Source organism: Rattus norvegicus, chromosome 1, assembly GCF_036323735.1.
Source record: "Rattus norvegicus strain BN/NHsdMcwi chromosome 1, GRCr8, whole genome shotgun sequence".
Classification (NCBI taxonomy): Eukaryota; Metazoa; Chordata; class Mammalia; order Rodentia; family Muridae; genus Rattus; species Rattus norvegicus.
Window position 1 is genome coordinate 12462869 of NC_086019.1, and position 24746 is coordinate 12487614.

The 24746-nt window shown below is 38.0% G+C and overlaps 1 pseudogene; it reads right to left on the minus strand.

The window, feature by feature from the left end:
• Positions 1 to 1455: 1455 nt before the first annotated feature.
• On the minus strand, positions 1456 to 1575 carry LOC120100489 (U2 spliceosomal RNA; annotated as a pseudogene).
• Between the last annotated feature and the right edge of the window lie 23171 nt (positions 1576 to 24746).

Sequence of the window (24746 nt, forward strand, 5' to 3'; positions counted from 1 at the left end):
CACAAAATTGAATTTTGAGAAAAATTTTCTGATGAAACACCTATGGAAAAATCTCATACCCAAGCATATCAATGTCCTTTGCTTACATAGCACCACAAATACAAAATAACACATGGTCATTTGTGTGCAGAATGCTTCAGAAGTATATTTTTCAAGTCTGTTAATGTTCATACTTGATTATATAGATGACCTTATTGATTAATGATACTTTGTGAAACCATATGTTTATTCTTGGAACATTTATGGAGGTTTAATCACATGTCATCCTTTCTTCTAAGTACAGAGGTCATCATAGAAAATTACCAGCTTTTCTGTAATTGTTGTGAATTTTATGAACGAGAAGCTCTGTAATGATGGGTAACAATGTCCAATAGACCAGCTATTAAGCCAAGCACTCCATGTTTTTACCTGGGTATTTTTAACTCAAATCTATCAACATCCCCTTACTTCAATTTTCTTGTTAGAATGCAGGATTGTGTGAAAGATAATTTCATGTGACAACTTGATTACCTATACAGTGCCAAACTACCTGAGAAGACATTAGCTCCAGACAATCATACAGGGCTTCAGAAGCAAGAGGCATATCAATGAGAACAGACCTCATCTGTTCATCTTAAAGTAGAAAGAAAGGGAGTAAGATCTGTTCTTGATTGAATGGTGAGATGAGACAAATGGTTTCATCTTATCGTGATTCCTGGTCTTGGGTTTCAGGAACTTAGATCATCAACTTTCTTGGAGGACTATTGATTGTCACCTTGATAAATTGAGAAATCATTTGGGACTCACTTTTTAGACATAGTTGTGTGGAATTAAGGTAGGAAAATTAACACTTAAAGTAGGCGGAACCATTCCCTGTATACAGAACCTGTAATTCATGAAAAGTATAAAGGTAGCATTTTTGCTCCTTTTCCTGATTATGGACTCGAGGTACCAAACTTCCTAAATTCCTGCTGCTATCCCTTTGCTGCTATGAAAGACTCATGCTCAATTTGTAAATGAAGTAAATCCTTTCAGTTGCTTTTCTTTACACAGTGATAGGAACAAAAACTAAGAATATGGATTTGTACGTGCTAGAGAACAGGATGTGACAGTTGCTGGTATTTATATTCATACCATACAATTCCTATAATATCTCTGTCTGTCTATCTTTGTATATCTAATTCTCACCAAGTATCTGATCCACCCCCCTTTCTCTCTCTCTCTCTCTCTCTCTCTCTCTCTCTCTCTCTCTCTCTCTCTCTCTCTCTCTCGCACACACACACACACACACACACACACACACACATGATTTATCTATGTGACTTTAGATTAAGAATTAGTATTGTTTAGAAAGTTAAACATATAACTCTGTGTAAAACAGAGTAATGTTTCAATGGCTGATAAAAGTACATACTAACCAACATTATCATCAGTGACTTGTCCTTCCAATTATGATATGTCAAAAGATTCCACTTATTTAAGTCCATCAAACACTGCACAAGATATTATAAAGTTAAAACATATAATTACAGTGTCTATGATCAATTTGACTAAAAATTAGTACACTTGATCTTAGCCAAAAGGCCGAGAAGCAATTGTACTAAAGATTATTATACAATGTTTTTAAACATATAATTCTAATTGCCCACTTCTTGAAGATTTAAAGATAGTTCCATTCCAAATATCTTTATTTCTCAGTGATATCATGGTATTTAGCCTTGACCTCAATTACCTATCTTCTATAGTTTCTTTGAAATTTATCTTTTAATATTTTTTTATTTTCTCTGATTTGTATCACTGATAATAGTTTAGTCAAATTTCATGTTTGATTCAAGTTTATATTCTGAACAATATGAGTCATTAAATTCCCTATAATCTTTTTATGATTACACACATCATATTTAATCCACTTGCTTTCACTCCTTATTTGACCTTTCTCAAAGGTGTATTCTCCTACATAATACTTATATATTATTTGTGATGTCAGTGTGCAGTTTTCTGACTCATATTTTTAAAAGCACAGGAGACTATATTTTGTATTTTGATAATAGCAGAGTCTTTTCAAGTTGCAGTATTCTCATGTCATATATCCTTAATTATATATAACTGGATGAGTTTGCTGCCCGTTTACTTCTTTAAATTGAAATTAGTATCATGACATTCACAGCAGTCAATCAACTAGCAACAAAAGCCTTCCATTGCCAAAGCTGTCCTTGTAAAATTGGTTTTGCTTTATTTCCTCCAGGCCATTATGGGTTTATCTGTTTTCTATTAGACTAGAAGATCCAGGTAATTAAGTAGGCTATATAGCTAGGAGTATTGATGCACATTATCTCATTCATCTAGAATTCAGAATTAGCCTCATCTTCACTAATAATTTCTTTTCAGTAGCTTTAAAGACTAGTATCAGATAATATTATTCATAAATCTATTCAATCATCTTCTCTCTTATATATTTGCTTTGAGAATTCCTTTTAGGATTTTAAGTCTGGGAAGATGGGGACTATTTTTTTTCTACCTCTTTGTGTTTGAATGAGAAGCAATAGAATTGCTACTGTGATTAAAACACACTCCTGTTCTTCCAGCCTCTGTGTTTATGAGTGAAGACTTTGTATCCCAGGATTTATCCCATTGCCTTTCACTATTGGAATATTTCTCAGAAAAACTACAAACTACAACAACTGAGGAGTACCTCTCAGTTAATTGTCGTCCTGTTCACTGGAGGGAAGCAAGCAATAGTAAAATTTTGTGAGAAATTCTAGCTTTATCTTGTCTGATATTTACATATTATTTTGTAGAAAAGTTCTATGTATGGCATGAAAATAACACAATTTCATGGAAGGTGTGACACTAGAAAAGTAAGAATTAATGATTTCCTATGTGGTATTTTTCAGATTAGAATACTATAGACAATCAAAATCCTCCTGATCTGAATGTCTGTCCTGGTGTGTTCCATACCAACGCTGTTACCTGGCAAATGCAAATTTAGAGTTGTTGCTAGGATTGAAAAGTTTTTGGCTTGGTTAAGAAAAATAAAATAAAAAAGAAAGTTACCCCAAGTCAAAGTCATTAACAGATATCAAGGTAGCAGCAGAAGCATATGAGTAGTACATGAACTCACCCGACTTCAAAGAAAACACAAGGTCATTTGTTTTGTGCTTGGTTTCTTCCTTGAAATTTTATGCTTTCAATTAATTGATGAACCTATGGTTCCTTGTGACTTCTCTGGACAGTACTAACCTGTTGTCATTTGTTCTTAAAAGTAGAAATCAGAAGGAAAAAATGTGTCTTATGTAGGAAGCATATGAGATCAATATCTTTTTGTCATCTGCCTTGAGTCAGTGTGCTGTTGATTGTGAACTCATTGATTAATAGTCATTTATATTACATATAAAACAGAGTAGTAAAATAAAAGTACACATACTACGCAATTTATACATTATCTTATTCTTGGGAAGAATAAAAATATTGTACCCAAGACTTGAGGGATTCAAACTTATATCTTTTATTTTTGGTACATTTGGCTTAGTATTTCCTAATTCAATATTCATAGAAACTTTATAAATCACAGTAGTGTGAGTAATGTTCCTCACATTTATATGATTTTAATATCTCAGTTTTGTGACAACTCACAAACACAACAAATCCATCAAAAGATATATAGAATCTATTTTACCATTCACTTCCTCTTGTATCTCTAAAGTCATTTTAAGATAAATTTAATGTCTGAATTTCAATCCTTTTCAGGACAAACTTTAATGGCTTTGTAAAAGAGTTCTCTTTTTCCACTAGTGTGTGTTATGGCATGACAGAACATTTTATTCCAAAAGCATTCAAACACATTTCTCTTGTTTCATAAAGAGGTACTTATTCTAATTCTACTGCTTGAGGCACACAAGTCAGGGCAATTTTCTCTTCAAAAAATAAATTGTAGCTATACTGGAAATTTTGGAGCTGGAAACAAAAATGTATCTCACATTCCTACTGTTTATGTTGAATTTATTTTTAATTATCCTTTATCAGCTTTGACAATGATTTGTAAAGAATAGGTAAAGAATTAGACAGAAGGCTTAAATAGTCACAGTGTTTACTCAATTAAAATTATGAAATGTGAATTTACAAGAACAAACTGTCAAAATAATGATGATACTATATTTCCTAGTACCTTGCCATTTCTACTTATTAAGAAGTTTACAAAATCAATTGAAAAATGATACCAATATAGAATTACCCATACAAAATAAAAGACACAGTAACAAGAACATCCTGTAAAGGAATTAATTATTCCAAATTTTTAATTTTCATCTTTGAACTCACTAAAGATTTTACATTTTTAGTTTTTTGTTGGGTTTTCCTTCTACCAAAGATATCAATGTTTTTTTTTTGTTTTTTGTTTTTTTATTAACTTGAGTATTTCTTATATACATTTCGAGTGTTATTCCCTTTCCCGGTTTCTGGGCAAACATTCCCCTCCCCCCTCCCCTTCTTTATGGGTGTTCCCCTCCCCATCCTCCCCCCCTTGTCGCCGTCCCCCCAACAATCTAGTTCACTGGGGGTTCAGTCTTAGCAGGACCCAGGGCTTCTCCTTCCACTGGTGATCTTACTAGGATATTCATTGCTACCTATGAGGTCAGAGTCCAGGGTCAGTCCATGTATAGTCTTTAGGTAGTGGCTTAGTCCCTGGAAGCTCTGGTTGCTTGGCATTGTTGTACATATGGGGTCTCGAGCCCCTTCAAGCTCTTCCAGTTCTTTCTCTGATTCCTTCAACGGGGGTCCTATTCTCAATTCAGTGGTTTGCTGCTGGCATATGCCTCTGTGTTTGCTGTATTCTGGCTGTGTCTCTCGGGAGAGATCTACATCCGGCTCCTGTCGGCCTGCCCTTCTTTGCTTCATCCATCTTGTCTAATTGGATGGCTGTATATGCATGGGCCACATATGGGGCAGGCTCTGAATGGGTGTTCCTTCTGTGTTTGTTTTAATCTTTGCCTCTCTCTTCCCTGCCAAAGGTATTCTTGTTCCCCTTTTAAAGAAGGAGTGAAGCATTCACATTTTGATCATCTGTCTTGAGTTTCATTTGTTCTAAGCATCTAGGGTAATTGAAGCATTTGGGCTAATAGCCATTTATCAATGAGTGCATACCATGTGTGTTTTTCTGTGATTGGGTTTCCAGTTCCAACCATTTGCCTACGAATATCATAAAGTCATTGTTTTTGATAGCTGAGTAATATTCCATTGCGTAGATGTACCACATTTTCTGTAATCATTGCTCTGTTGAAGGGCATCTGGGTTCTTTCCAGCTTCTGGCTATTATAAATAAGGCTGCGATGAACATAGTGGAGCACGTGAATATTTTATATGTTGGGGCATCTTTTGGGTATATGCCCAAGAGAGGTATATCTGGATCCTCAGGCAGTTCAATGTCCAATTTTCTGAGGAACCTCCAGACTGATTTCCAGAATGGTTGTACCAGTCTGCAATCCCACCAACAATGGAGGAGTGTTCCTCTTTCTCCACATCCTTGCCAGCATCTGCTGTCACCTGAGTTTTTGATCTTAGCCATTCTCACTGGTGTGAGGTGAAATCTCAGGGTTGTTTTGATTTGCATTTCCCTTATGACTAAAGATATGAATGTTTTACACAGCATTTTCCAAATGTATTTGAGGGTACAGTTATTCTGATTAAGAAGATACATGTTAGTTGGGGTTCTCTAAAGTAACAGAACATAAAATATGTAATGGATCTCTCTCTCTTAATATATATATATATATATACATATATATATATATATATATATAGTGTGTGTGTGTGTGTGTGTGTGTGTGTGTGTTTATATCAGACTTCTTATAATGAGTTTCACGCTGGAGTCCAGCTATTCTAACAATTTCCAACTTTGAAAAGAAAGCCCCAGAATTCAGTACTTGCTCAGTCCTGAACTGATGTCTCAACTGTTTTCCAATATCCATAGGAATCCTAGACCCTAATACCATTGGAGACATGTACTTGTTATGAAGCCAAGAGTACACAAGCCAAGAGCCAAAGCTTCTTTTTTCCGTGGCTTTATATAGGCTTCCCAAACAATATGTGTTCAAAATTGAAGGTCTATCTTTTCTGGGCTCTAAAGGTCTGGGTAATACACTTTGTTTCCTACCCCAAATATCCAGATTTAGACAGGAATCTTCCATTTTCAATTAATGAAAAGCCTTCACAGATATGCTCTCCATTTTTGGGGCTGTCCTAATTCTAGATGTAGTCAAGTGACAACCAAAAATATCTATCAGAGTGGCATTGTCTTTTTCTTGTTAAGTGTGTTTCAGTTTGAAGCCTTTTCCTCAGAATTCTTGTAGGCACTTCAGAGATAAATTAACCGGGAATGTATTCATTCAGCAATAAAGGGGATTTTTTTGAAGGACAATACTTTTGTTTAGTTAGGTATTGGTTTGTTTTGAATTTGCAGTTGTTTCCTTTTACTCCTGCATACATCCCCCACTAATGAAGAAATTCTCTCCTGCCCTAATGCTGAAACATGTTCATACAGTCCTTCATGTTGTGGTAAACTGAAACCATAAAAGTATTCTGTTGCTACTTCATAATTGCAATTTTCTACAGTATAAGTAGTACTGTAAATATCTGATATTCTGGATAGAGGATATATGACTCTGTGAAAAAGTTAACACCCAAAGGAGCCACAACCACAGGCTGAGAACTGCTTATGGTATTAATGTTTCCTTGTCTATAAGTTTTTTCTCTGTAGACTAGTAGGCACTTCAGAAAATTCTGAAATATTAGCGATTCTATATGCCTTGCAAGTTTTAGAATATTCTTTCTCTTATTTTATAGAAGTATATTCTAATATTTCCTGGGGATAGATTTGATCAGTTGAATCTGATCAGATATTTTTGCCCACATTGTATTCTTCAGGAGGTTTGCAGAGTTTGAACTGGTCTATCTTGACATAAACATGATTATTCTTTGACATTCTGAAATGACCTCTAAACTTAGATAACCTCAATACTTACTTCACAAAGACTCTTCCATGGTGACTTGATAGTTTGTCATTGTTTTTATTGCCTCTCTACAGACTTTGTGCCATAAGCCTACTGTCTTTGAGTTCTGTAATCATTCTTCCATTAAATCATCTATGCTGTTAATAACTGCCATCTAGTTTTTCATTTTGCTCCTGTATTTTAAGCCCACATATTTATTTTTGTTGTTGTTTTTTTGTCAAATATCATTTAAGTCTACTATTTTCTACTGACAAATTATTGAGTCATGAAACACTACCCTGTATCTTCTTGAATAATATTGATTACCTTTCGGGAAGGCCCTTTTAAATCTCTGTCCAACGTGATGTACTTGGCATGTTATGCTCAGTTTCTAGTGTCTTACTTTTATGATTGTGTTAAAGTTCTTTTGGCTCAATTGCCTAGGTGATTTCGCTTTTTGTTTGTTTTTTCCTTTGTGTACTGTTGCTCTTTTTTTTAAGTTGTCATTGCTTGCTTGTTTTGTCTATGTCTTTTTGAGATAGCAAATTGCTACAGCTGTATATCCCAGGCTGGCCTAAGACTAATGACGCATCTAATTTTTTGGGTCTAATTTTTTTCTAGAATTTCTAAGCAGAGTTTGTTTTCATTGTTTTATTTTTTTGTCCCCCATAATAATTACTATTTTTCATCCAATATAATTTCTTTAATAGATTATGACATCTCTCAAATGAGAGTGTACTCACTACACATTATGCAGCTAAAAGTTGCAGTTGAATTGATGTACCAAATTTCCCTTACCACTTTTTACAATGTCCTTACATATTACTAGCAGGAGAGGCATGATTGTTTCTCACCTATTTCTTGTAGCTGTCATGAAGATAATCCTTTGCTTGAGTAGACGTTCAGATCACCTTGCCCTTTGGGACAACATTCCAGGAAAAGGTGAGTGTTGGATTACAATAATGACACAGAAATTACTCATACTACAAACATACTACATTCAAACACACACACACACACACACACACACACACACACACATATATATATATATATATTTATACACATATATATACATATATATAAATACACATACACACACACAGAAAATTCACTTCACAACACAATACTTTCATGCACATAGTTACATATATAACACAATACATGATACCTTGAGTATTATCACTCTCTCTCTCTCTCTCTCTCTCTCTCTCTCTCTCTCTCTCTCTGTCTCTCTCCTCTACAGTAGAAGAAGTTATATTCTTCATTGTTCTTCATTACTATTAGCTTTTTCTTTGTTTTCTAATAGTACTTTTCTCCCCAGGTTTAACAAACATTTCTATGACTGGGAACTCAAATACAATATGTGCTAGAGTGTAAGAAAAGAGATTTCTCTCCTTGTCCATAAAACAAAAAATGACTTTGTAGCTAAATTTTCTTGGACTAATGGCTGTATCCAACTTGGTTTACATATTCTGACTCAGATATCTTAATTCCCCTTTCAATCAATATATTATCCATTGAAGAAATATATAAATAAGGGTTCTTATGTGATATCAAGCACTGTATTAATTTACTACTTATGTTTATTTTAAAATTACCTGTTACAAGTTAGCTTTAAATCCAATAAAAAGACCAGATTTATTTACTGAGTATAATATTTATTTCTGTTGCACATTTATTCTTTTTTATTGTTAAATTATTTTATTTATTTACATTCCAAAAGTTGCCCGCTTCTTGGTACTTCCCTCTCCAAGATCTTCACTCCATTCTTCCTTTCCCAACAGCTTACTCATCTCGACTTCATTCCCACCACCAACCCTCTTCACTTGGTCATCAAGTTGCAGCCACATAGATGCAGGAGTCAGTGGGTGTTGATAGGGCATTTGGGGAGGAGAAACAGGAAGGGGGATAACATTTGAAATGTAAATAAATCAAATAACCAATAAAATATGAAAAAATAAAATTAACAATAATTTAGTTCACATAGTCATAGTTCATTGGCCATGTTTATACATTACTAAATGCAGATTAAAGATTCTTGAGGCATTCTGAGTCATATAAGCAATTTCAAAGTTTTCCCCTCTATGGTATTAAAACATGACTTGGTTTTAAAATAAATAATGTATTATAATAAATTCAATCACATTAAGTGAAACTAATATAAAATTCTTTCAAAATGAAGAAGTTCATGCTAATATAAGTACGTAGTTTATAAATATATTACAATGAGAGACATTTCCTAAGCAACAATGGAGTGAAAATTAAATCCTAAACATTATAATACACCAATCAGAAGCAAATTATGTAAATGATAAATTAGTATCATAAATAACAAGTTCACATAAACTATTATTTTTAAGATTAAAAGCTCAGCAGATAAACATTAAATTGTTGATTCAGCTGATCATAATAATTCTTTTTTTTTTATTTTTTATTTTATTTTTTATTATCTTGAGTATTTCTTATATACATTTCAAGTGTTATTCCCTTTCCCGGTTTCCGGACAGACATCACCCTCCCCCCTCCCCTTCCTTGTGGGTGTTCCCCTCCCAAACCTCCCCCCATTGCCACCCTCCCCGCATAGTCTAGTTCACTGGGGGTTCAGTCTTAGCAGGACCCAGAGCTTCCCCTTCTACTGGTGCTCTTACTAGGATATTCATTGCTACCTATGGGGACAGAGTCCAGGGTCAGTCCATGTATAGTCTTTAGGTAGTGGCTTAGTCCCTGGAAGCTCTGGTTGCTTGACATTGTTGTACTTTTGGTGTCTCGAGCACCTTCAAGCTCTTCCAGTTCTTTCTCTGATTCCTTCAACGGGGGACCTATTCTCAGTTCAGTGGTTTGCTGCTGGCATTCGCCTCTGTATTTGCTGTATTCTGGCTGTGTCTCTCAGGAGCGATCTACATCCGGCTCCTGTCGGTCTGCACTTCTTTGCTTCATCCATCTTTTCTAATTGGGTGGCTGTATATGTATGGGCCACCTGTGGGGCAGGCTCTGAATGGGTGTTCCTTCAGTCTCTGTTTTAATCTGTGCCTCTCCCTTCCCTGCCAAGGGTATTCTTTTTCCTCATTTAAAGAAGGAGTGAAGCATTCACATTTTGATCATCCTTCTTGAGTTTCCTTTGTTCTAGGGATCTAGGGTAATTCAAGCATTTGGGCTAATAGCCACTTATCAATGAGTGCATACCATGTATGTCTTTCTGTGAGTGGGTTAGCTCACTCAGGATGATATTTTCCAGTTCCAACCATTTGCCTACGAATTTCATAAACTCGTTGTTTTTGATAGCTGAGTAATATTCCATTGTGTAGATGTACCACATTTTCTGTATCCATTCCTCTGTTGAAGGGCATCTGGGTTCTTTCCAGCTTCTGGCTATTATAAATAAGGCTGCGATGAACATAGTGGAGCACGTGTCTCTTTTATATGTTGAGGCATCTTTTGGGTATATGCCCAAGAGAGGTATGGCTGGATCCTCAGGCAGTTCAATGTCCAATTTTCTGAGGAACCTCCAGACTGATTTCCAGAATGGTTTTACCAGTCTGCAATCCCACCAACAATGGAGGATTGTTCCTCTTTCTCCACATCCTCGCCAGCATCTGCTGTCACCTGAGTTTTTGATCTTAGCCATTCTCACTGGTGTGAGGTGAAATCTCAGGGTTGTTTTGATTTGCATTTCCCTTATGACTAAAGATGTTGAACATTTCTTTAGGTGTTTCTCAGCCATTCGGCATTCCTCAGCTGTGAATTCTTTGTTCAGCTCTGAACCCCATTTTTTAATAGGGTTATTTGATTCCCTGCGGTCTAACTTCTTGAGTTCTTTGTATATTTTGGATATAAGGCCTCTATCTGTTATAGGATTGGTAAAGAACTTTTCCCAATCTGTTGGTTGTCGTTTTGTCATAACCACAGTGTCCTTTGCCTTACAGAAGCTTTGCAGTTTTATGAGATCCCATTTGTCGATTCTTGATCTTAGAGCATAAGCCATTGGTGTTTTGTTCAGGAAATTTTTTCCAGTGCCCATGTGTTCCAGATGCTTCCCTAGTTTTTCTTCTATTAGTTTGAGTGTGTCTGGTTTGATGTGGAGGTCCTTGATCCACTTGGACTTAAGCTTTGTACAGGGTGATAAGCATGGATCGATCTGCATTCTTCTACATGTTGCCCTCCAGTTGAACCAGCACCATTTGCTGAAAATGCTATCTTTTTTCCATTGGATGGTTTTGGCTCCTTTGTCAAAAATCAAGTGACCATAGGTGTGTGGGTTCATTTCTGGGTCTTCAATTCTATTCCATTGGTCTATCTTCTGTCTCTGTACCAATACCATGCAGTTTTTATCACTATTGCTCTGTAATACTGCTTGAGTTCAGGGATAGTGATTCCCCCTGAAGTCCTCTTATTGTTGAGGATAGCTTTAGCTATCCTGGGTTTTTTGTTATTCCAGATGAATTTGCAAATTGTTCTGTCTAACTCTTTGAAGAATTGGATTGGTATTTTGATGGGGATTGCATTGAATCTGTAGATTGCTTTTGGTAAAATGGCCATTTTTACTATATTAATCCTGCCAATCCATGAGCATGGGAGATCTTTCCATCTTCTGAGGTCTTCTTCAATTTCTTTCCTCAGTGTCTTGAAGTTCTTATTGTACAGATCTTTTACTTGCTTGGTTAATGTCACACCGAGGTACTTTATATTATTTGGGTCTATTATGAAGGGTGTCGTTTCCCTAATTTCTTTCTCGGCTTGTTTCTCTTTTGTATAGAGGAAGGCAACTGATTTATTTGAGTTAATTTTATACCCAGCCACTTTGCTGAAGTTGTTTATCAGCTTTAGTAGTTCTCTGGTGGAACTTTTGGGATCACTTAAATATACTATCATGTCGTCTGCAAATAGTGATATTTTGACCTCTTCTTTTCCGATCTGTATCCCCTTGATCTCCTTTTGTTGTCTGATTGCTCTGGCTAGAACTTCAAGAACTATATTGAATAAGTAGGGAGAGAGTGGGCAGCCTTGTCTAGTCCCTGATTTTAGTGGGATTGCTTCAAGTTTCTCTCCATTTAGTTTAATGTTAGCAACTGGTTTGCTGTATATGGCTTTTACTATGTTTAGGTATGGGCCTTGAATACTTATTCTTTCCAGGACTTTTATCATGAAGGGGTGTTGAATTTTGTCAAATGCTTTCTCAGCATCTAATGAAATGATCATGTGGTTCTGTTCTTTCAGTTTGTTTATATAATGGATCACGTTGATGGTTGTCCTTATATTAAACCATCCCTGCATGCCTGGGATGAAGCCTACTTAATCATGGTGGATGATTGTTTTGATGTGCTCTTGAATTCGGTTTGCCAGAATTTTATTGAGTATTTTTGCGTCGATATTCATAAGGGAAATTGGTCTGAAGTTCTCTTTCTTTGTTGGGTCTTTGTGTGGTTTAGGTATAAGAGTAATTGTGGCTTCATAGAAGGAATTCGGTAGGGCTCCATCTGTTTCAATTTTGTGGAATAGTTTGGATAATATTGGTATAAGGTCTTCTATGAAGGTTTGATAGAATTCTGCACTAAACCCGTCTGGACTTGGGCTCTTTTTGGTTGGGAGACCTTTAATGACTGCTTCTATTTCCTTAGGAGTTATGGGGTTGTTTAACTGGTTTATCTGTTCCTGATTTAACTTCGATACCTGGTATCTGTCTAGGAAATTGTCCATTTCCTGAAGATTTTCAAGTTTTGTTGAATATAGGTTTTTATAGTAAGATCTGATGATTTTTTGAATTTCCTCTGAATCTGTAGTTATGTCTCCCTTTTCATTTCTGATTTTGTTAATTTGGACGCACTCTCTGTGTCCTCTCGTTAGTCTGGCTAAGGGTTTATCTATCTTGTTGATTTTCTCAAAGAACCAACTTTTGGTTCTGTTGATTCTTTCTATGGTCCTTTTTGTTTCTACTTGGTTGATTTCAGCTCTGAGTTTGATTATTTCCTGCCTTCTACTCCTCCTGGGTGTATTTGCTTCTTTTTGTTCTAGAGCTTTTAGGTGTGCTGTCAAGCTGCTGACATATGCTCTTTCCTGTTTCTTTCTGCAGGCACTCAGCGCTATGAGTTTTCCTCTTAGCACAGCTTTCATTGTGTCCCATAAGTTTGGGTATGTTGTACCTTCATTTTCATTAAATTCTAAAAAGTTTTTAATTTCTTTATTTCTTCCTTGACCAGGTTATCATTGAGTAGAGCATTGTTCAATTTCCACGTATATGTGGGCATTCTTCCCTTATTGTTATTGAAGACCAGTTTTAGGCCGTGGTGGTCCGATAGCACGCATGGGATTATTTCTATCTTTCTGTACCTGTTGAGGCCCGTTTTTTGACCAATTATATGGTCAATTTTGGAGAAAGTACCATGAGGAGCTGAGAAGAAGGTATATCCTTTTGCTTTAGGATAGAATGTTCTATAAATATCCGTTAAGTCCATTTGGCTCATGACTTCTCTTAGTCTGTCTACATCTCTGTTTAATTTCTGTTTCCATGATCTGTCCATTGATGAGAGTGGGGTGTTGAAATCTCCCACTATTATTGTGTGAGGTGCAATGTGTGTTTTGAGCTTTAGTAAGGTTTCTTTTACATATGTAGGTGCCCTTGTATTTGGGGCATAGATATTTAGGATTGAGAGTTCATCTTGGTGGATTTTTCCTTTGATGAATATGAAGTGTCCTTCCTTATCTTTTTTGATGACTTTTAGTTGAAAATTGATTTTATTTGATATTAGAATGGCTACTCCAGCTTGCTTCTTGTGACCATTTGCTTGGAAAATTGTTTTCCAGCCTTTCACTCTGAGGTAATGTCTGTCTTTGTCTCTGAGGTGTGTTTCCTGTAGGCAGCAGAATGCAGGGTCCTCGTTGCATATCCAGTTTGTTAATCTATGTCTTTTTATTGGGGAGTTGAGGCCATTGATATTGAGAGATATTAAGGAATAGTGATTATTGCTTCCCGTTATATTCATATTTGGATGTGAGGTTATGTTTGTGTGCTTTCATTCTCTTTGTTTTGTTGCCAAGATGATTAGTTTCTTGCTTCTAGGGTATAGCTTGCCTCCTTATGTTGGGCTTTACCCTTTATTATCCTTTGTAGTGCTGGACTTGTAGAAAGATATTGTGTAAATTTGGTTTTGTCATGGAATATCTTGGTTTCTCCATCTATGTTAATTGAGAGTTTTGCAGGATACAGTAACCTGGGCTGGCATTTGTGTTCTCTTAGGGTCTGTATGACATCTGTCCAGGATCTTCTGGCCTTCATAGTTTCTGGCGAAAAGTCTGGTGTGATTCTGATAGGTCTGCCTTTATATGTTACTTGACCTTTTTCCCTTACTGCTTTTAATATTCTTTCTTTATTTTATGCGTTTGGTGTTTTGACAATTATGTGACGGGAGGTGTTTCTTTTCTGGTCCAATCTATTTGGAGTTCTGTAGGCTTCTTGTATGCCTATAGGTATCTCTTTTTTTAGGTTAGGGAAGTTTTCTTCTATGATTTTGTTGAAGATATTTACTGGTCCTTTGAGCTGGGAGTCTTCACTCTCTTCTATACCTATTATCCTTAGGTTTGATCTTCTCATTGAGTCCTGGATTTCCTGTATTTTTGGACCAGTAGCTTTTTCTGCTTTACATTATCTTTGACAGTTGAGTCAATGATTTCTATGGAATCTTCTGCTCCCGAGATTCTCTCTTCCATCTCTTGAATTCTGTTGGTGAAGCTTGTATCTACAGCTCCTTGTCTTTTCTTTTGATTTTCTATGTCCAGGGTTGTTTCCATGTGTTCTTTCTTGATTGCTTCTATTTCCATTTTTAATTCCTTCAACTGTTTGATTGTGTTTTCCTGGAATTCTTTCAGGGATTTTTGCGATTCCTCTCTGTAGGCTTCTACTTGTTCTCTAAGGGAGTTCTTTATGTCTTTCTTGAAGTCCTCCAGCATCATGATCAAATATGATTTTGAAACTAGGTCTTGCTTTTCTGGTGTGTTTGGATATTCCGTGTTTGCTTTGGTGGGAGAATTGGGCTCCGATGATGCCATGTAGTCTTGGTTTCTGTTGCTTGGGTTTCTGCGCTTGCCTCTCGCCATCAGATTATCTCTAGTGTTACTTTGTTCTGCTATTTCTGACAGTGGCTAGACTGTCCTATAACCTGTGTGTCAGGAGTGCTGTAGACCTGTTTTCCTGTTTTCTTTCAGCCAGTTATGGGGACAGAGTGTTCTGCTTTCGGGCGTGTAGTTTTTCCTCTCTACAGGTCTTCAGCTGTTCCTGTGGGCCTGTGTCTTGAGTTCACCAGGCAGGTTTCTTGCAGGGGAAAAGTTGGTCCTACCTGTGGTTCCAAGGCTCAAGTTTGCTCGTGGGGTACTGCCTAAGTCCTCTCCGCTGTGGTAGCAACCGGGAAAATCTGCGCCGCTCCTTCCGGGAGCCTCCGTGCACCAGGGTTTCAGATGACGTTTGGTGTTTTCCTCTGGCGCCTGGATGTGCACAGAGTGCAGTCTCTTCTGGTTTCCCAGGCGTGTCCGCCTGTCTGAAGGTTCAGCTCTCCCTCCCACGGGATTTGGGTGCAGAGAACTGTTTATCCGGTCTGTTTCCTTCAGGTTCCGGCAGTGTCTCAGACGCAGGGGTCCTGCCGCTCCTGGGCCCTCCCCTACGGGAACCCAGAGGCCTTATACAGTTGCCTCTTGGGCCAGGGATGTGGGCAGGGGTGGGCAGTGTTGGTGGTCTCCTCCGCTCTGCAGCCTCAGGAGTGCCCACCTGATCAGGCGGTGAGGTCTCTCTCCCACGGGGTTTGGGAGCAGAGAGCTGCTGCGGTCCGGGATCCGCCGGTGTGGGACTTCCGGTAAACACAGGAAGTGCCCGGCCTTAGAGGAATTTTGCCTCTGTGTGTCCTGAGTTCACCAGGCAGGTTTCTTGCAGGGGAAAAGTTGGTCCTACCTGCAGTTCCAAGGCTCAAGTTTGCTCGTGGGGTACTGCCTAAGTCCTCTCCGCTGTGGCAGCAACCGGGAAGATCTGCGCCGCTCTTTCCAGGAGCCTCCGTGCACCAGGGTTCCAGATGGCGTTTGGTGTTTTCCTCTGGCGCCTGGATGTGCACAGAGTGCAATCTCTTCTGGTTTCCCAGGCGTGTCCGCCTCTCTGAAGGTTCAGCTCTCCCTCCCACGGGATTTGGGTGCAGAGAACTGTTTATCCGGTCTGTTTCCTTCAGGTTCCGGCAGTGTCTCAGGCGCAGGGGTCCTGCCGCTCCCGGGCCCTCCCCTACGGGAACCCAGAGGCCTTATACAGTTGCCTCTTGGGCCAGGGATGTGGGCAGGGGTGGGCAGTGTTGGTGGTCTCCTCCGCTCTGCAGCCTCAGGAGTGCCCACTTGATCAGGCGGTGAGGTCTCTCTCCCACGGGGTTTGGGCGATCATAATACTTCTAATGGGAGTGCCACTGATATAAGTAAAGTAAAGATAGTATTTAAAAACTACACTACTAAATTTTTATGTAAATGTACTAAATGCACAATCTTAGTGGGAAAATTTTGCATGCATAAGAGAAACTACATTGACAAAATATTCAAAAGTAATATGTAACATTTTAGAAGCACAGCTAGCCAAAAGACCCTAGGAACATTCACCATCATTAGAATACTCTAAGAATACTGTAAAAACTAGATAAGATGGATGAGTGCAGGCTGAAAAGAAACGGAGCTAGATCTTTCCTGAGAGACACAGCCAGAACATGTCAAATACAGAGGCGAATGCCAGCAGCAAAGCACTGAACTGACAACGGGAACCCCGTTGGAGGAATTAGAGAAATAATTGAAATGGCTGAAGGGTCTCGCAACCCCATAAGAACAATAATTTCAACCAACCCGTGAATCCAGGGAATAAACCACTACCCAAAGACCCTTTATGTATGGACCCTGGGCTCCAACTTCATATGTAGAGTGAATAGCCTTGTTGGGCACCAGTGGAAGGGGAAGCCCTTGGTCTTGCCAAGGTTGGACACCCAGTGTAAGGGATTATTGGGGGGTCAGTAATGAGGCATGGATGGGGAGGGAACACCAATATAGAAGGGAAGTGGGAGGAGTTAGGGGACTGATGGACAGGAAACTTGGAAAGGGAATAACATTTGAAATATAAATAAGAAATACCAAATTTAATAAAAATGGAAGAAAAAACTGATTAATGGATTACCTGTAGACTAGTTACCCTACATCTCCACAGTTAACTGTCAACTAATGTCAAATAGTTTTAAAAGCACATATACTAATGTGCTAGGATTTTTTATGTACATTTCAAATGTTATTCCCTTTCCTGGATTCGTGGACATAAACTCCCTATCCTATCCTCCTCCCCTTCTTCTATAAGAGAGTTCCCATCTCCATCCACCCCTTTCAAGCCCCCAACATTCCCCTACACTGGCGGTCCAACCTTGGCAGGACCAAGGGCTTCTCCTTCCATTTGTGCCCCAAAGTCCATCCTCTGCTACATATGCAGCTGGAAGCATGGGTCAGTCCATGTATATAGACTTTGGGGAGTGATTTAGTCCCTGGGAGCTCTGATTGGTTGGCACTGTTGGTCTTGTAGGGTTGCAAGCCCCTTCAGCTCTTTCAATCCTTTCTCTAATTCCTTCAATGTGGTCTCCTTTTCAGTTCAGTGGTTTGCTGCTAACATTCGCCTCTGTATTTGAAATGCTCTGACTGTGTTTCTTGGGAGACATTTATATCCATTTCCTGTCAGCATGCACTTCTTAGTTTTATCAATCTTATCTAGTTTTGGCCCCATGTGGGGCAGGCTCTGAATGGCTATTCCTTTAGTCTCTGCTCCAAACTTGCCTCCATAAATCCCCTCCTATGAATAATTTTGTTCCCCCTTTTATAAAGGAGTAAAGCATCCACATTTTGGTCATCCTTCATCTTGAGCTTCACGTGGTCTGTGGATTGTATCTTTGGTAATTCAAGCTTTTGGGCTAATATACTAACTTTTTTTACCCAGGTCATATATCCAGTCTCATTTTATGTTTCAAAAACTCCACAGCTGAGAGCTCGTAAAATGGTCCAGTAGTTCAATTTGCTTGTCCCCAATGTCACCAGAGTTAGGTGCCTAGGACACACATGGTAGAAGGAAAGAATCTATAAATCTATCCCTAAAAATTGTTCCCTAACCTCCATATGTGTTCTTTGACATACGTGAGAGTATACACAGGTATATGTGCATGTGACACACAAACACACGCAAATAAATAAAATAAAATCTCATAAACATTTGTTTTTGAATTTTGAGTCAGGATATCATTGTGTCCTGGCGGTCCTTAAATTCACTGTGAAGACAAGGCTGGCTTGAACTAACAGAGATCTATCTGCCTCTGCTTCCTGAGTACTGAGATTAAAGGCATGCGTAATTGAGCCAGATAAATTGTTTTAAAAAGAAAAATCTCTCTACCTTTATCTTTTAGGAAAACAAGTGGAATTTTTCAAGTCCTGTTCTGATTCTTGGAAAAAGGAACTTGTGACTGATGTACCAAAGAAAACAGCAATGCCATTTGTGGAAACATCATGCCAAACTGCCAACGGCTAGAAGTGAACCAGTACTCACTCAACAATTCCACTATTGATTCATAACTCGAGTTACCATCATGAACAAAAATGTGCTCAGACACAATCCTTCTGGTTTCCATCTGTGCCCTGGAGCTGGCCATGTGCTACAACCACCTGAATCCCAGATAGAGCTGGTCTCACAGGAGTGCTAATACACCTAAGATCACAGGTGAGACACCACTACTGCCTCAATACCAGGACCAAGTGGGCCGCAGCTGAAGCCCACAGGAACCAGGAACTAAGAACCATGGAACAGCCAGGGACACACTGGAGCTTAACCTGCCCTACAGGTAACCACACCCCGATCACACCCAGAGAGAGCTGATCTCCCAGGAGTGTGGAAAACCTAAGATCACAGGCCTACAGGCCCACAGGCCCACAGGAGAGACAAGCTCCATTTAGAGACAGCAAGACTAACTAACAGAAGAGAAAACCAGATGGTGAGGAGCAAGCACAAGAAACTAAGCAACAGAAAACAAGGCTACACGGCATTATCAGAACTTAGATCTCCCACCACAGCAAATCATGGATACCCAGTACACCAGAAAAACCAAAATAATGATTTAAAATACCATCTCACTGTGATGATAGAGACCTTTAAGAAGTACATAAACAGCTCCCTTAAGGAAATACAGGAAAACGCAGAACTGGTAGAAGCCCTTTAATAGGGAACACTAAGTCCTTATAGAAACACAGAAAAACAGGAAAAGAGAAATTCTCAAATTCATTTGGAATGACAAAAATCCCAGGATAGGCAAAACAGGTCTCAACTATATGAGAACTTCTGGGAGAATCACTGTATCTCACCTCAAGCTCTACTACAGAGTGAAAGTGATTAAAAACCACATGGTACTGGTACAGAGACAGACAAGTAGATCAATGGAATAGAACTGAAGGCCCAGAAATGAACCCACACACCTCTGGTCACTTAATCTTTGACAAAGAAGCTAAAAACACCCACTGGCAAAAGGACAGCATATTCAACAAAATGCAGGCTCACGTAGAGGACAGTATGTTGAAGATGGCAAATTCTCCCATTCTTCTCTTCTTGAACAAAGCTCAAGTCCAAGTGGATTAAAAACCTGCACAGAGAACCAGAGACACTGAATCTATTAGAAGGAAAATTGGGAAAGATACTCTAACACATCAGCACAGGGGACATTTCCTTAACCAAACACCAATGGCTCAGGTTCTAAGATAAACTATAGGTAAATGGGATCTCGTAAAACTGAAAAGCTTCTGTAAGACAAAGAATAGTGTCATCAAGACAAATGGCAACCTACAGATTGGTAACAGATCTTTACCAATCCTACATCTGATAGAATGGTAATATCCAATATATACAAAGAACTCAAGAAGCTAGACACCTGAGAACAAATAACCCTATTAAAAGGGGGGTACAGAGTGAATCAAAGAATTCTCAACTGATAAATCTCAAGTGGCCAAGAAGAAAATAAGAAATGTTGAACTTCTTTATAATAGCCACAAGCTGGGAAGAACCCAAATATACCTGAACAGAAGAATGGATTTAGAAAATGTCGTACATTTACACAATGAAGTACTACTCAGCTGTTAAAAAAAATGACTACATGAAATTCTTAGGCAAATGGATGGAACTAGAAAATATAATTCTGAGTCAGGTAACCTAAACACAAACAAACAAGCAAACAAATAAAAAACCTAAACATGGTATGTACTCACTAATAAGTGAATATTAGTCCAAAATCTCAGATTACACAAGATACATTCTACAGACAACATGAAGCTCAAGATGAAGGACAACCAAAGTGCAGATACTTCAGTCCTTCTTAGAAAGGGGAATAAAAATATTAACAGGAGGAAATGTGGAGACAAAGTTTGGAGCAGAGACTGAAGGAAAGGGCGTCCAGAGACTGCCCCACATGAGGATCCAGCCCATATCCAGATAATCACCAAACCCAGACAATATCACCAAGACAATCTTGCTAAGAACAAGTAGTGCATTCTGACAGGAGCCTGATATAGCTATCTCCTCAGAGGCTCTTCCAGAGCATGACAAATACAGAAGCAAATGCTTGCAACCAAGCATTGAACTGAGAATGACATCCCCAATGGAGGAGTTAGAGAAAAGATTGAAGGAGCTGAAGGGGCTTGCAACCCCATAAGAACAACAATACCAACGAACCAGAGCTCCGAGGGACTAAACCTCTACCCAGAATACTCATGGACAGATCTATGGCTCCAACTGCATATGTAGCAGAGGATGGCCTTGTTGGGAATCAATTGGAGGAGATGTCCTTTGTCCTGACAAGGCTAGATGCCCCAGTGTAGGAGAATGTCAGAGCAGGGAGGTGGGCAGGGGTGGGTGAGTGAATGGGGGAACACCCTTATAGAAGAAGGGGGAGGGGGATGGGATAAGGGATTTATGGACGGGATGCCAGGAAAAGAAATGACATTTGAAATGTAAATATAAAAATATCTAATAAAAAAAGAAAAAAAAGAAAGAAATGTTGAACATTCTTAGTCATCAGGCAAATACAAATCAAAACAACCCTGAGATTTCACCTCATACCTGTCAGAAAGGCTAAGTTCATAGACTCAGGTGACATCAGATGCTGGAGAGGATGTGGTACAAACACTCCAGAAATCAGTCTGGTAGCTCCTTATTAAATTGGATATAGTACTACCAGAGGACCTAGCTATTTCCCTCCTGTGCATATACCTAAAAGAGGTTCCAACATATAAAAGGACACATGTTCCATTAAGTTCATAACAGTCTTTTCTATAATAACCATAACTTGGAAAAAACCCAGATGTCCCTCTACAGAGGAATGGATACAGAAAATGTGGTACATTTACACAATGGAGTACTACTCAGCTATTAAAAACAATGACTTCATGAAATTTGCAAGCAAATGGATGGAACTAAAAAATATCCTGAGTGTGGTAACACAGTCATAAAAGGATACACATAGTATGTACTCACTGAAAAGTCAATATAAGAAAAAAGTTCGTAATACCTATGATACAACATACAGACCATAGGAAGATCACGAAGAAGAAAGCCCAAAGTATGGATGCTTCAGTCCTACTTAGAAAGATGAACAAAATAATCACTTAGAGAGAAATAAGAATGGAGAAAGAGAGGGAAAAATGTGGCAGGATCAGATATGGGAGGAAATGGGGAAGATGTACAGAGGGTCAATTGAAGAGAGGTATGTAGCAATATCAGATGGGAAACTGGGGGAAGCCAACTGAAAGTCCCAGATGCCAGGAGAGCAAGAGCCTCCCAGGACGCAATGGGGATGACATTAGCAGAAATACCCAACAAAGGTGAGAGAGAACTTGTAGAGAGCATGGCGAAATGTTAGGCATGGCCCCTGGTTGAGGGATAGGCCACCCATCATGCCAAAAATTATAAACCAGGATTTTTCCTGTCTAAAGAAATTCACAACAAAGGGTTGAGCAGAGACTGAAGAAATGGCCATCCAGTAACTGTCTCCACCTGGGAAATCCATCCCATATGCAGCCACCAAACTTAGTCACTATTGCTGATGCCACGACTGACCATCATATAGGTGTCTCCTGAGAGGTTCAATCAGAGCTTTACTGATACAGATGAGATGTTTGCTCCTAATCATCAGACTTAGCACAGGAACCCCAATGGAGAACTTGGGGAAATGACTGAAACAGTTGAAGGGGTTTGCAACCTCATACAAAGAACAACAATATCAACCAACAAGAACCCATAGAATTCCCAGGGACTATGCCACCAAACAATGAATACACATAGAAGGACCCATGGCTCTAGCTGCATATATAGAAGAGGATAGATAGCCTTATCTGGCATCAATGGGAGGAGAGGCACTTAGTCCTTTGAAAGCTTGATGCAGAGACTAGGGCAATACTAGCAAGGTGAGACAGGTGTGCATGGGTGTGTGGGGGAGCTCTCTCATAGAAACAAGGTAGAAGGAGGATAGCATAGGAAGTTTGCAGAGGGAATCCAGAAAGAGGGAAAACATGTGAAATATCAATAAAACAATAACCAATAAAAAATTGAAAACAAAGAAACAAACAAAAACTATGCTCATGAAACAATAATATAAATAGTGGTAAATAAAACAATGTCTCACGGACGAAATACTGAAGGATATTTTATGCACAAAAGATTGTGTGTATATCTAGAAATGAGATTGTGTAAGGAACATTTTAAGCAATATTTATGAGATGGGGATATCCATATGGCTTACTTAGCGCCCTAAGTACTTGCCACCAAGTCTAAGTACTTGAGTTAGACCTCCAGGATCTATAGAGTAGTGGGAAAAAGTCTGTTCCCCAAAATTGTTTTTGCTAGTTCCACATGCATGCTGTGGAGTACCATTGTACCTCAAAACCAATAAAGAAAAAATAGGTGTTCAAAATGTATACAAGACAGAAGGCTTCATATTTAGAAAGCTAAACGTTAGTAGTAATTAGAATATCTCCCACAATTTTGATGACATAAATATTATTAAATAGTGCAATAGGATTTAAAACAGTGATATAAGTATAACATATTTATAACAGTATATAGCAAAAGTGCCATGATAAGGCTTCATATTTAGAAAGCTAAACATTAATAGTAATTAGAATATCTCCCACAATTTTGATGACATAAAGATTATTAAATAGTGTAACAGGATTAAAACAGTGATATAAGTATAACATATTTATAACAGTAAATAGCAAAAGTGCCATGATAATAATGCAGAGAACTATGTTTATTATGGATTAAAAGCAATGTACGTATATCTGTTGTGAAAATGCTAAACATAAGAATGAAAGCATTACTAGAAAATGAAGTGAAGGCAACAAAAATTCCACAGATAATAAACAAATACATATTTACCATCATACATTGTACTAAGTAATTCTAGTAGTACGCATGGAAGACTGACTAAATTATGTAGAAAATAAATGCAATATAACAAAGACTACACAAGTAGAAGTACAAAGTCGAATAATTCAGTGGTTACATAACTCACTCAGTCATTCATTAATGTTCTCTTCATAGCCAGGTGGAATCGTGCTTGCCTACACTTAAAGCATGAAGAAAGTTGGGACTGCATAGCCACATAGTGAGACTTTATCAACAAACAAGAAAAAAAGGAATCACCCTTAAAATAAGCCATCCGTCTTTGAAATTGTTTTAGGAAATTTTGTCCAAGTACTGAAAAAACAAACACGTGAATTTAATATAAATTCTGCCAAAAAGCTAAAGAGAAGTTATCTATCTCAATTATTCTTATGGGACATAGAAAATATTGTTATTAATACTTGATTGCAGTAAAGAAAAAATATTGGCTTGCTATATTTATAAATCTTGATGCAGTATGATAAACAAATTAACAAATTAATTGATCAATACATTTAAAAGGAGCATTATATTTCAATTGGATTTCTAAAGGGAACACGAGTCAGTTTAATAGCAATGAATGAGTATTAACATAATTTATGACATGAAACAATAGAAAGTTAAACTAATGGAGCCATCTCAAGGCATAGACAGCATTTATTAAGCTGAGTTCAATGTATATCAATAATTATAAAGAAGAAACTGAAACATAGCAGGAAATTCTCTCGACTGAGCAAAGGATTTAACGAGGCATCTGAAGGAAACATTTATACTAATTACTTCTCTTTGTTTTTCTTTCATACTTGATAGCATTTTGAATTCTTCTGCTAAATGCATTTATATCATTTTTCTTATATTTTTATTAACTTTTATGCATTTAAAGGAGCATAAATAGGTACATTGAAATCTACAAATTAAAATGGATGTAGTTCAGTATTTTATCATTTTAACATACTTCCTTGAAAAATAAGAACTACAAGCTACGACAGCTCAACACTCTAACCCAAGCACGTGTGCAGTGGACAGCAGCGTTATTGCAATGAATTTCATTCTATACAGAGAATACTGTGTAGAATTCTCTGAATTCCTATTGTTTACACAGAGTTCTGAGGCAGGAAAGGCCACATAGCATGTCCCTGCTTCACAAATCCAATAAACCATTGTTCAACCCACTCTCCCCAATTAACAGGTGTTGAATCTTATCAGACCACCATTGAATAAAGTTGGACTTCAAAAAGAGAAACAGAATAAAGCCTAAGCACTCATGGGAATTAAAGAGCTCTTTATTAAGCTGGATTTCTGGATCAGGGAAGAAATAAAGAACAAAAGGA